The 10,317-nt window shown below is 30.5% G+C and overlaps 1 pseudogene; it reads left to right on the top strand.

Annotated features, from left to right (window-relative positions):
- Window positions 1–1,544: 1,544 nt before the first annotated feature.
- Window positions 1,545–3,052, top strand: LOC107473258 (UDP-glycosyltransferase 72B3-like; annotated as a pseudogene).
- The last annotated feature ends 7,265 nt before the right edge of the window (window positions 3,053–10,317 follow it).

Here is a 10,317-nt window from a genome sequence, read left to right as displayed (position 1 = left end):
TCCCCCTTTCTTTCTTTTTTTCTTTTTTTATTTATTTATTTTATTTTATAATTTTTTTAATAAAGGATAATTTGGTAATAAAAAAATATAATTGGTAAAAAGGATGATTTTAAAACAAACTGAAACTTTGGGGATCATTTTGAAGCGAAAAAAAGACGAGAGACGAAATAAATTTTCAGCCTTTACGTTAGGGACCAAAATCATACTTAACCCTTAAATAATATACATGTACAACTATTTTATACTAATAGTATATCAAAATTTTATTCTAAAAATTAAAAAGATATATAAAATAAATATTTTAATACAATTTAATAATTATTTTTTTAATATTGGGACAAATATAATTTTTCAATGGGAGAACATATATATTCTATACATATATTTTTTAAAATTTTTCAAAATGTTAGAAAAAAGAAACACAACAATACCAGAAGAAAAAAGAGGATGAAAAGAAGAAATGAAAAAAGCAACAATACCAACAACAATAAAAAGAATGACCAATAAAAAAATACGTAAAGAAAAAATGAGTAATTCACACACACGTTATGTAAATGTTTGACAAAAATAGTTAAATGTGTGACGAAACTATTTAAATAGTTCAAATAGATGATTAATCATATTAATATCAATATTCAATGATCAATAAAATTTATAATTTTTAATTAATAATTTTTAAATAAAGATACTTTTATACTAAATTCTAAATCTTACTTAAATTTTAAAATTTAAATTAATAATATAAAAATATAAAAATATAAAAACATTATTACAGAATCAATACAATTTTATTTATAACTAATAATTAATTAGCAATAATTAAAAATATTAGCTATAAATATAGTATTAAACTGCTAAACTAAGAATATTAGATTGCAGACTAAAAATACTGATGAATATAGATTAAAATTATTAGCTTCTGAATTTTTTTAAAATAGAATATTAATTTAAAATATGCATTAATATTATTAAAAAGTATTAATCCTAACCTTTCTCTATTGATAATTTAATATATTTGATTATTAATCGTATGAAAATTTTTCGGCATCAAAATTGTTAAATAATTTATTTAACATGCTTATATTTTAATAAAAAATATTAAAAAATTATTAGAATTTATATTTTTTGTTATTAATATTTAAAAATATAAAATAAAATATTTCATCAAATTATTAAATTAAATAAATTAAACTAAATAAATTAAATAAATAATTAAGTGATGATAAAAAATAATAAATATTTTTATTATTTTACCTCTCACTTTCATATGATCGTAAAGCTTGAACTTGTGTAACACTCAGACAAATCACAAGAATTTTACTAGACTTAATAGAGTATTTATACAATATGTACAATGGGTTATTTATTTAACCTAATATAAATTAAAAAATAAACACAATATATGTATACTATCCAGAATAACAATCCAAAAATAATAAATATCTAATATCCTATTGAATCGAATATCTCTATACTCTTATTGTACATATTATACAAATACTCCATTCACTTCCTATATATAAATGCATGCAAGTTCCATGAATATGGAGTTGGAGATGGAGATGAAGAAGAAAACATGCATTGCTATGGTTCCATGCCTAGGACATGGCCATCTCATACCACTTCTTGAGTTTGCAAAGCGTTTTCTTCTTCATCACATAGATGGTTTCCATGTCACCTTCCTTATTCCCACTCTTGGGCCTCCTTCTCCTTTCACCATCGCCATCATCAACACTCTCCCTTCAAACATTGACTTCACTTTTCTCCCTCCGGTCAACATTCAAGACCTTCATCTTCAGACCGACCACCCCGTTCCCCAGATGATCCTCACCGTTCGCCACACTCTCCCCTCTCTCAAAGACGCATTAGCTTCGTTGAGTTCTCGAACTAACCTTGTTGCTTTAGCTCTTGACGTGTTCTCCCTCGAAGCACTTCATCTCGCTAAAGAGTTCAACATCTCTTCCTACGTTGCATTTGCCTCTGGCGCTGCAACACTCTCCTTCGTTCTTTTCTTTCTAAAGTTTGATGAAAGTTTTTTTTCCGAATTCGAATTCGAATCCAAGTTTCTTGACTTGAAACGAACAATGGCTATTCCTAGTTGTGATTATACTTCTTTTAAGGTGAAGGACCTTCCAGATTCGATTTTGTTTCGTCGATCAGGTGAAATTTACACACTATTTCTCGCCAGAAAGCCTCTTTAATTGATGGTATCATAATGAATACCTTCAATGATTTGAAACTAGAGGCCATGAGAGCTTTACACAATGATTCTCATTCTTTTCGTTCTATTTTTTCGATTGGACCATCGTTGCTCAACCCAACCAAAACCAAGATGAGAAGATTGATGAATGTGTTGCATGGTTGAACCATCAGCCATCGAAATCTGTGTTGTAAATATGTTTCGGGAGTGGTAAAACACTCTGTCAGGAACAAGTAAATGAGATAGCATTTAGATTGGAATTGAGTGGACACAAATTCTTGTGGATAGTGAGAGTCCCAAACAACATTCCTCAGTTCCGGTTATGTTATTGGACAAAAGGAGGATCCAATTCAATACTTGCCACCAGGTTTTGTGGAGAGAACGAAAGAACAAGGCCTAGTGGTTCCATCATGGGCACCACAAATTGAGATCCTTGCTCATGGCTCTACAGGTGGGTTCTTGAGTCATTGTGGTTGGAACTCAACGCTTGAGAGCATTGTTCATGGTGTTCCCATGATTGCATGGCCATTGTTTGCTGAGAAGAGAATGAATGCAATTCTGCTCACTGATGTGCTCAGAGTTGCAGTGAGGCCACAGGGTGAAGAGGATGGGGTTGTGAACAGAGAAGAAATTGCCAAAGTTGTGAAGAGAATCATGGACCACGGTAATGAAGAAGGGTTGGAAATGAGAAAGAGGATTCAAGAGTTGAGTTATGCTGCTGCTGCTGCACTCAGTGAAAATGGCTCTTCTACCAAGGCACTCTCTAGTCTTGCACATGAATTGCTGCACAAGAACGTTTAACTCTTTAAGTGCCAAAGTTTCATGCATGTTGACAAAAATAGTTGTTTCATCAGATGTTGTAAATAAAGCTTATTGATATAATTTTTGTTCTTTCTCTATTATCAATGTTGAGTCAACTAGCTAAGTTATTAGGAATGAGTTCTTTTTTTCTTTTAAAAACAACGTAATATTATTACAATTGTGTGAAAATTCAATCGTAGTTGATTTTATATAAAATTAATTAATGAAAACTGTTAGATAATAATTTAATCAAACTTATTAAATTATTTAATAATTTTTAATTATTAACTTTATATTAAGTTGACCTAAACTTTCATTCATTAGTATAAATAAGAAAACTTTGAAGATTGATAAATTTGATTATGCAACGAGTAATATGTTTGAGATAATAACCCAAATTAATCCTATCTTATTAGAATAATTTGTGGCGACCATCGTAATCTTGTTAAGATAATTATTATAGTGATCAAATTTAAGATTTATCACTTACCTTATTTATATCACTATATGAGAACAAAAGTGAAATCCTTCTGATATACAATATTTATAATTATATATTTTTTATTATTATATCTAATAATATTATTTAATTATTTCAATAATAATTAAAACATATAAAATATAATAATTATTTCATTAGCGTGGCCATATGTACATGTGTTATGCGCATGAGGATATAAAATGTTGGGTGGCTGTACGTGCTCAACAACTTACGTCCATATTTACCCTTCTCTTATCCGCTTATTATTTTTTGTGTTGGAGAGAGTTGAGTTCATCTCACAACGTTGGGAGAAGAGATGAGTTTTTTATTGCTATGGTGTGAATAAATCAGTTTTTTCGATTTGTTTCATTTTTTAAATCAACAATCACAAATCGGATGATCCGATTTGTGTTTTTGAAAATAAAAAAATTTTTAATGTTAAAATCGGACCGTTTGATTTTTATTTTAAAAAATAAAAAAAATTAAAAATACAAAACGGACCATGCGATTTGTAGTTTTTTTTATCAAACAAATCGGAGGGTCCGATTTGTACTTTATTTTTTTTTCAAACAAATCGGACCGTACGATTTGAATAAAACACCATATAAAAAAAATACCTAATCTTCCCATAACAATATATTACACATATATTTATACAATATAAAAAAAAAATTAGCCTCTCTTATCATCATTCATGATAAATATAAAAATTTTTATTTATTATTTCATACCAAAAGTGGTGTCCACGGCTTACATAATTTTTTAATGGGAGTTATTTTTTTAAAGATGTCTAAAATATTTTTTTTAGAGATATTTTTTAATAATTAAAATTTAATTTGTGTTATTTTTTAAATCGGTCTAATTTTATTAAAATTAGACCAACCAAACTGATTTGACCGAAAAATCGATAAATCAAATCTTAAAAATTTTAGTTTTTAAAAAATATCTTTAAAAAAAATATTTTTGATATTTTTATCTAATTAGTTCTCTTTTTTAATATTAATAGTGAAAAAAAAGATGAATAAAGGATAAATATAATCTATAATTTAATCTAATAATAGTTGGATTGATATATAAATGGACCTCAAATTGTTTACTATACAAATAACATATTGTCAATTCAATAATATGTTAATGGAAAAGTATAAGAAGTTAAGTGTTCACTAATTAAAAATTGAACAACTCAATTAATAATAATTAATTTTAAATTATTTTTTTAAATTTAAAATTTTATTAATTGATATTAACGGCATTTTTTGAATCAAAACTTATCTTAATTTATTTTCACTTTCACTCAATATTCACCACACAAAACCACAAATCCTAATTCCTCTTCTTAATGCCCGACGCTACCGCGGTCTCATCTTTGTGCTGTTAGCGTTGCTGTAGAACTCTCCTCGCGCATCATCGCCGGTCATCCTTGCATCCTTCTCCGCCATTTTATTTGCCGTTCACGCAGGAAAGACAGCCATCATTGCGCTTCTATTTCACCCTCCTCGCGTCCCATCGCTCGCCCGACGCACCCTTGACGCTCGCGACTCCCCATCGCTTGCCACTCACACCCCACGACTATTCATCCGTCACGACGCAGCCACCACCAGGTTTCCATTCGCGACGCGCGATTAACTACTCCGATCCATGGCGACTCCTCTACTTGTCGCATCACGCCACCGCGAGTCTCCCCACTGTCCATGCAACGCCGTCTACGACGTTGTCGTCGGCCACTCTGTAGGTCTTCTTCTCCTCCTCCTATTTGGTTTTAAATGATTTTTTTAACTAGTTTTTTATGTTTTTTTTTTTTACATTTCGGATGATTCTTTTTATTACTTTGGATGATTCTTTTTTCTATATTTTGTATTTTTTTCTTAAAATTTGGATGATTCTTTTTACTAATTTTGGATAATTTTTTTTTATATTTTTATTAGAATTTGGATAATTTTTTATCATCTTATATTTTGGTGCTGTTTGTTTTTTAGAGTTTCAATTTTTTTTTTAAAAAAAAATTAGTGTTTGCGTAATGAGAATTTCAAAATTTACGTTATCTTCTCGTTTCTTTTCAATTGAAGCTATGTTTCTCTTAAAACTTAATAGCAATATCTTTTTTTATCATTTCCACCAAATATACCCTTTCTTTTCTCTAATTTTAAAATCCAAATTTTTTTCAAATTTCATCACCATTTTCAATCAATTAGATTATCTTTAATCTGTTATGTTGAATATTCATTTTTTCCAATTACACCTCTTTTAATTACTCTCTGTATCTCTCTCTTTTATACAATTTTTTATGGTAAAAAAATAACATTTTTATCTTCTTTATTTTTATCTATTACTTTAATATTAAAAACAAATAATATAGAAAAAAAATACTAATCAACATTAAAATTTTTTGCCATTGCATTTCTAATTAGATAAAAATTTATTTATAGTTGTTTTTATGTAAAATTAATAATTAAAATTATTAGTTATTAATTTAGTTAAATTTATTAATTATATAGAAATATTTATTTATTAATTTCATATAAAAATAAATACATATATATTTTTAATCTCTAATTAATATCCGCTGAATGACACGTTGATCCATTACCTTTCTCGGTCCTCATTTATTTATCTGTAGAAGTCCTCATCATGGCCTCATTTATTATTTATCTATGCGTCATGGCGAATGGAGAGCCACGAACTTCACCTAACTTTTGTGCATCAACGTCCTTAACGAATGGAATCAAATGGCCATGGCCAGGGCATGGAACCATTGCAATACATTATACATACCTTCTTTCCCATGCTCGATCACACACCTTCTTCATAGACAAGAGACTCGTATGTGTGTCTCTGTCTATATATACATTCTAAACTTTAATTGGGTTAGGTTCATAAATTTGTTTCTAGAAACACTTGAATTTGGTTGATACCATAAAAGTAGTATTTTTTTATCAATGTTATAAAATCATTGGAATTTATTATTTTTATTTAATAATTAGTTAATAATATTTAAAAATATTGACTAAAAAAATAGTATTAGACCGTTAGATTAAAATGTTAAATTGCGAACTAAAAATATTAATTAATATAAATTAAAATTATTAATCCTTGAATTTTTTTTGGTGAGTGATGTTACACAACTAAAATTTTTTAATAATCAAATTTAACTAAATTAATCTAATAATTTATTGTTATCACAAAAACTGATCCAATAAATGTGTAAATTGATGCTCTAAATAAGATAAAAATTGAAATATATTAAAATATTCATCAAAGTATAATATAATTTCACTGTGAACTTAATTATAAAAATTTATTTACCGAATATTTTTGTATTTTTATATTTTACGAAAAAGATATATTTTGTTTGAGAATAATATCTAATAGTGGAACATATATACGTCTCTTTTAATATTAAAAACAAATCATGTATAAAAATAATTAAAAAATAATAATATTTAAAAAACAAAAAGAATCAACCAAAACATCCGTTTAAATTTATTTTATTTAATATTTATTAATTATTATGATATTTAATAAATACTAAACAAAATAAAGTTATATAATTTTTTTATTTTTTTAATAATTTGGTAAAAAAATTTGTGCATATATCACTAATCAACATCAAAACTTGCCGTTACATACTTACATCTCTAATTAATATCCGCTAAATGAGACGTTGCATACTTGCATTTGGCAAATCCGTTACTTTTCATGGTTCTCTTTTATTATTGCAATTATATAATTATACTATATGTACACATTAAAATTAATAATTAAAATTAATTATTATAATAAAATAATTAATTTAAGGTATAAATAATATTTTTATTATTCTTGTTTATCGTCCGTCATGGCAAATGGAGAGCCACAAACTTGACCAAACTTTTTTGCTAAAAGGATGTCCATTTTGTCCGAGGGTAAATCACATAAATAAATTATTAGTTTTTAATTACATGAATATCCTAAATATAAAAAGATTATACAAAAATTTGAAAAATTATGTAAATCGAAGTAACCTAATTTGATTTACTTTCGTATCATATAAATTGAATTAATATTGAAAGGTATCAGATTTCAACAAAAAGAGAAAGACGAAGAAAAAATTCTGGAAATAAGAATATGAGTGTATTATGTTGATTAATTGATTATAGTTATGGTTTAATGTATTTATATACACACTATATTAACTATGACTGATTACTGGCTATACAGGTTATTAGTAGCTAATTATAAACTATCTATACTTTACTCCTTTCATCCCCCCTCAAGCTTAGGGTGCTGAAATTCTGCAGCCTAAGTTGGTTGCGAAATTCCAAAAATTTGGTAGAGGAAACAGCTTTGGTCATTATGTCTGCCACTTGAACATCACCAGGAATGTGAGTGACTCGCAGTCTTTCTTTTGCAACATGATCTCTGAGAAAATGAAGATCAAGCTCAAAGTGTTTGGACCGTGAGTGTAGCACCGGATTAGCTGCCATAAGCACTGCTCCTTGATTATCACAGTATATCATAGGAACAGGCAGTGTAATATGAATTTCAAACAAAAGCTTCTTGATAGCAAGTAGTTCAGTGGCTAAGTTGCACACCCCTCTGTACTCAGCCTCTGTGCTACTGCGAGAGACTGAGGCTTGCTTCCAGGAGGACCAAAAAATCAGGTTCGATCCAAAATAGACACAAAAACCAGAGGTGGACTTTCGATCTTCAATATCTGAGGCCCAATCTGAGTCAGTGTAGCCAACAAATTTGAAAGAAGGTGCTGGTTGGAGATGCAAGCCCAAAGTAACGGATCCTTGAAGGTATCGAAGAATATGCTTTACAGCTTTCCAATGTGGCTTTCGAGGCTGCTGCATGAACTGACAAACCTTATTAACTAGATATGCTAATTCAGGCCTGGTCACAGTAAGATACTGAAGACTTCCCACAATAGAATGGTAGAAAGTTGGGTTCTCAAATAGATCACCATCAGTGGAGGTTAACTTCAAATTAGATGTCATAGGTGTGGAAAGTGGCTTGCAATTTTCTAAACCAGCTTTCTGTAGAACATCCAAATGTATTTGAATTGGGTGAGTAAAAGGCCATTGCTAAACGGTCTAACTTCAATTCCCAGAAAGAAATGCAAATCACCCATGTCTTTAAGAGAAAAACTAGCATTAAGCTGCTGAATAAGAGTAGAAATAGCAGTGGCTGAGGTTCCTGTTACAATAATATCATCCACATAAAGTAGAATGAAGATAGTGCCTGAAGAGGTAGCCTTGTAAAGAAGAGAGACATCGGATTTTGTTGCTGTAAAGCCAAGCCTTTGTAGTTCACCTATCAACCTTTCAAACCAGATCCGCAGCGCTTGTTTTAAACCGTAGAGGGAACGAGTTAGCTTGCACACTAAATTAGAATCATCAACTTCATAGCCATAGGGCTACTGCATATAAACTTCTTCACAAAGCTCTCTATTAAGGAAAGCATTATTGACGTCTAACTGTTTGATAGGCCAGCTATGAGTTAGTGCAATAGTGAGCAGAATCCTTATGGTGGTAGGGCGAATAACAGGGCTAAAGGTCTCTTTAAAATCAATCCCTGGTTGTTGATGAAAACCTTGAGCTACGAGTCGGGCCTTATATTTGTCTATAGAGCCATCCGGGTGATACTTTACACGAAACACCCACTTGCTGCCAATGGATTTTTGGTTTACAGGCAACTCAACAACATCCTAAGTATGATTTCTCATTAAGGCAGCATATTCTTCATCCATAGCTTGCTTCCAATGAGGTATGGAAAGGGTTTCTTTTTCTGTTTTTGGTACAAACTGCTTGAGTTCAGCTGAAAATAATTTGGGTTTGAGCTTACCAGTTTTAGCTCTCGTGACCATAGGATGAGTGTTTAAGGTAGGACAAGGTCTAGGCGGAGATGAGGGAAGGTTGGGTTGAGTTAAATTTGGTTCATGCTGAGGGGGTAATGGAGGTGGGGACTGTGGTAGAGGGATAATTGTGGGAGTTGGTTTTGGAATAATTGGAATTGCTGGTATAGGTTAAGGTATGGGGACAGGTTCGGCTGTGGTGGTAAGGAAGCCACAGCTGGGATCTTTAAATAGAAACATTTTCTCTTCAAACATTCCGGGTAATGAGTATTTTGCCAGATTTCGTGAGGAACTCGAACCCTTTGTATTGTGGTGCCAAACCTAAATATACACATGCCTCTGACCGAAACTGCAGCTTAGTTTTGTTATAGGGCCTAGTGTTGGAAAAACACAAGCACCCAAAGACCTTTAACATGTCCAGGGACTGAGTTCTACCAAAAAGTTTTTGGTTTGGGGAGCTAAACTTCAGAACAGCTGTGGGCAAGAAATTGATGAGATGAGTTGCAGTTACAAAGGCTTCTCCCCAGAATTTCATTGGCAAGCCGGCTTCAGCAAGAAGGGTGAGTCCCATTGTAGTAATGTGTCGATGTTTTCGCTCTGCACTACCGTTCTGTTGGTGGACATAAGGACAAGAGAACCTGTGTTGTATTCCTTCATCACTAAGAAATTTCGTTAGAGCAACGAATTCTTTAGCATTATCAGATTGAATTTGTTTAATCTTTACACCTAGTTGAAGCTCTACCATTTTCTTAAACTGCATAAAGACATCATGTACTTGAGATTTATGATGCAACAAATATATCCAAGTGAATTTAGAATAAGCATCAAGAAAATGTACATAATACCGAGAGCCATTTATTGAAGGAATAGGGGAAGGTCCCCAAATATCAGTGTAAACAAGCTCTAATGGACTAGTAAATGTCGTACTTGAAATATTGAAAGGAAGCTGCTGGGATTTTCCAAGACAGCATGAACTACAAATCAAATCAGGGACTTTGA

The sequence above is a fragment of the Arachis duranensis genome, chromosome 2 (genome assembly GCF_000817695.3).
Source record: "Arachis duranensis cultivar V14167 chromosome 2, aradu.V14167.gnm2.J7QH, whole genome shotgun sequence".
Classification (NCBI taxonomy): domain Eukaryota; kingdom Viridiplantae; phylum Streptophyta; class Magnoliopsida; order Fabales; family Fabaceae; genus Arachis; species Arachis duranensis.
Note: the sequence above shows the minus strand (reverse complement) of the source record. Positions and strands in the feature narration are given on the sequence as shown.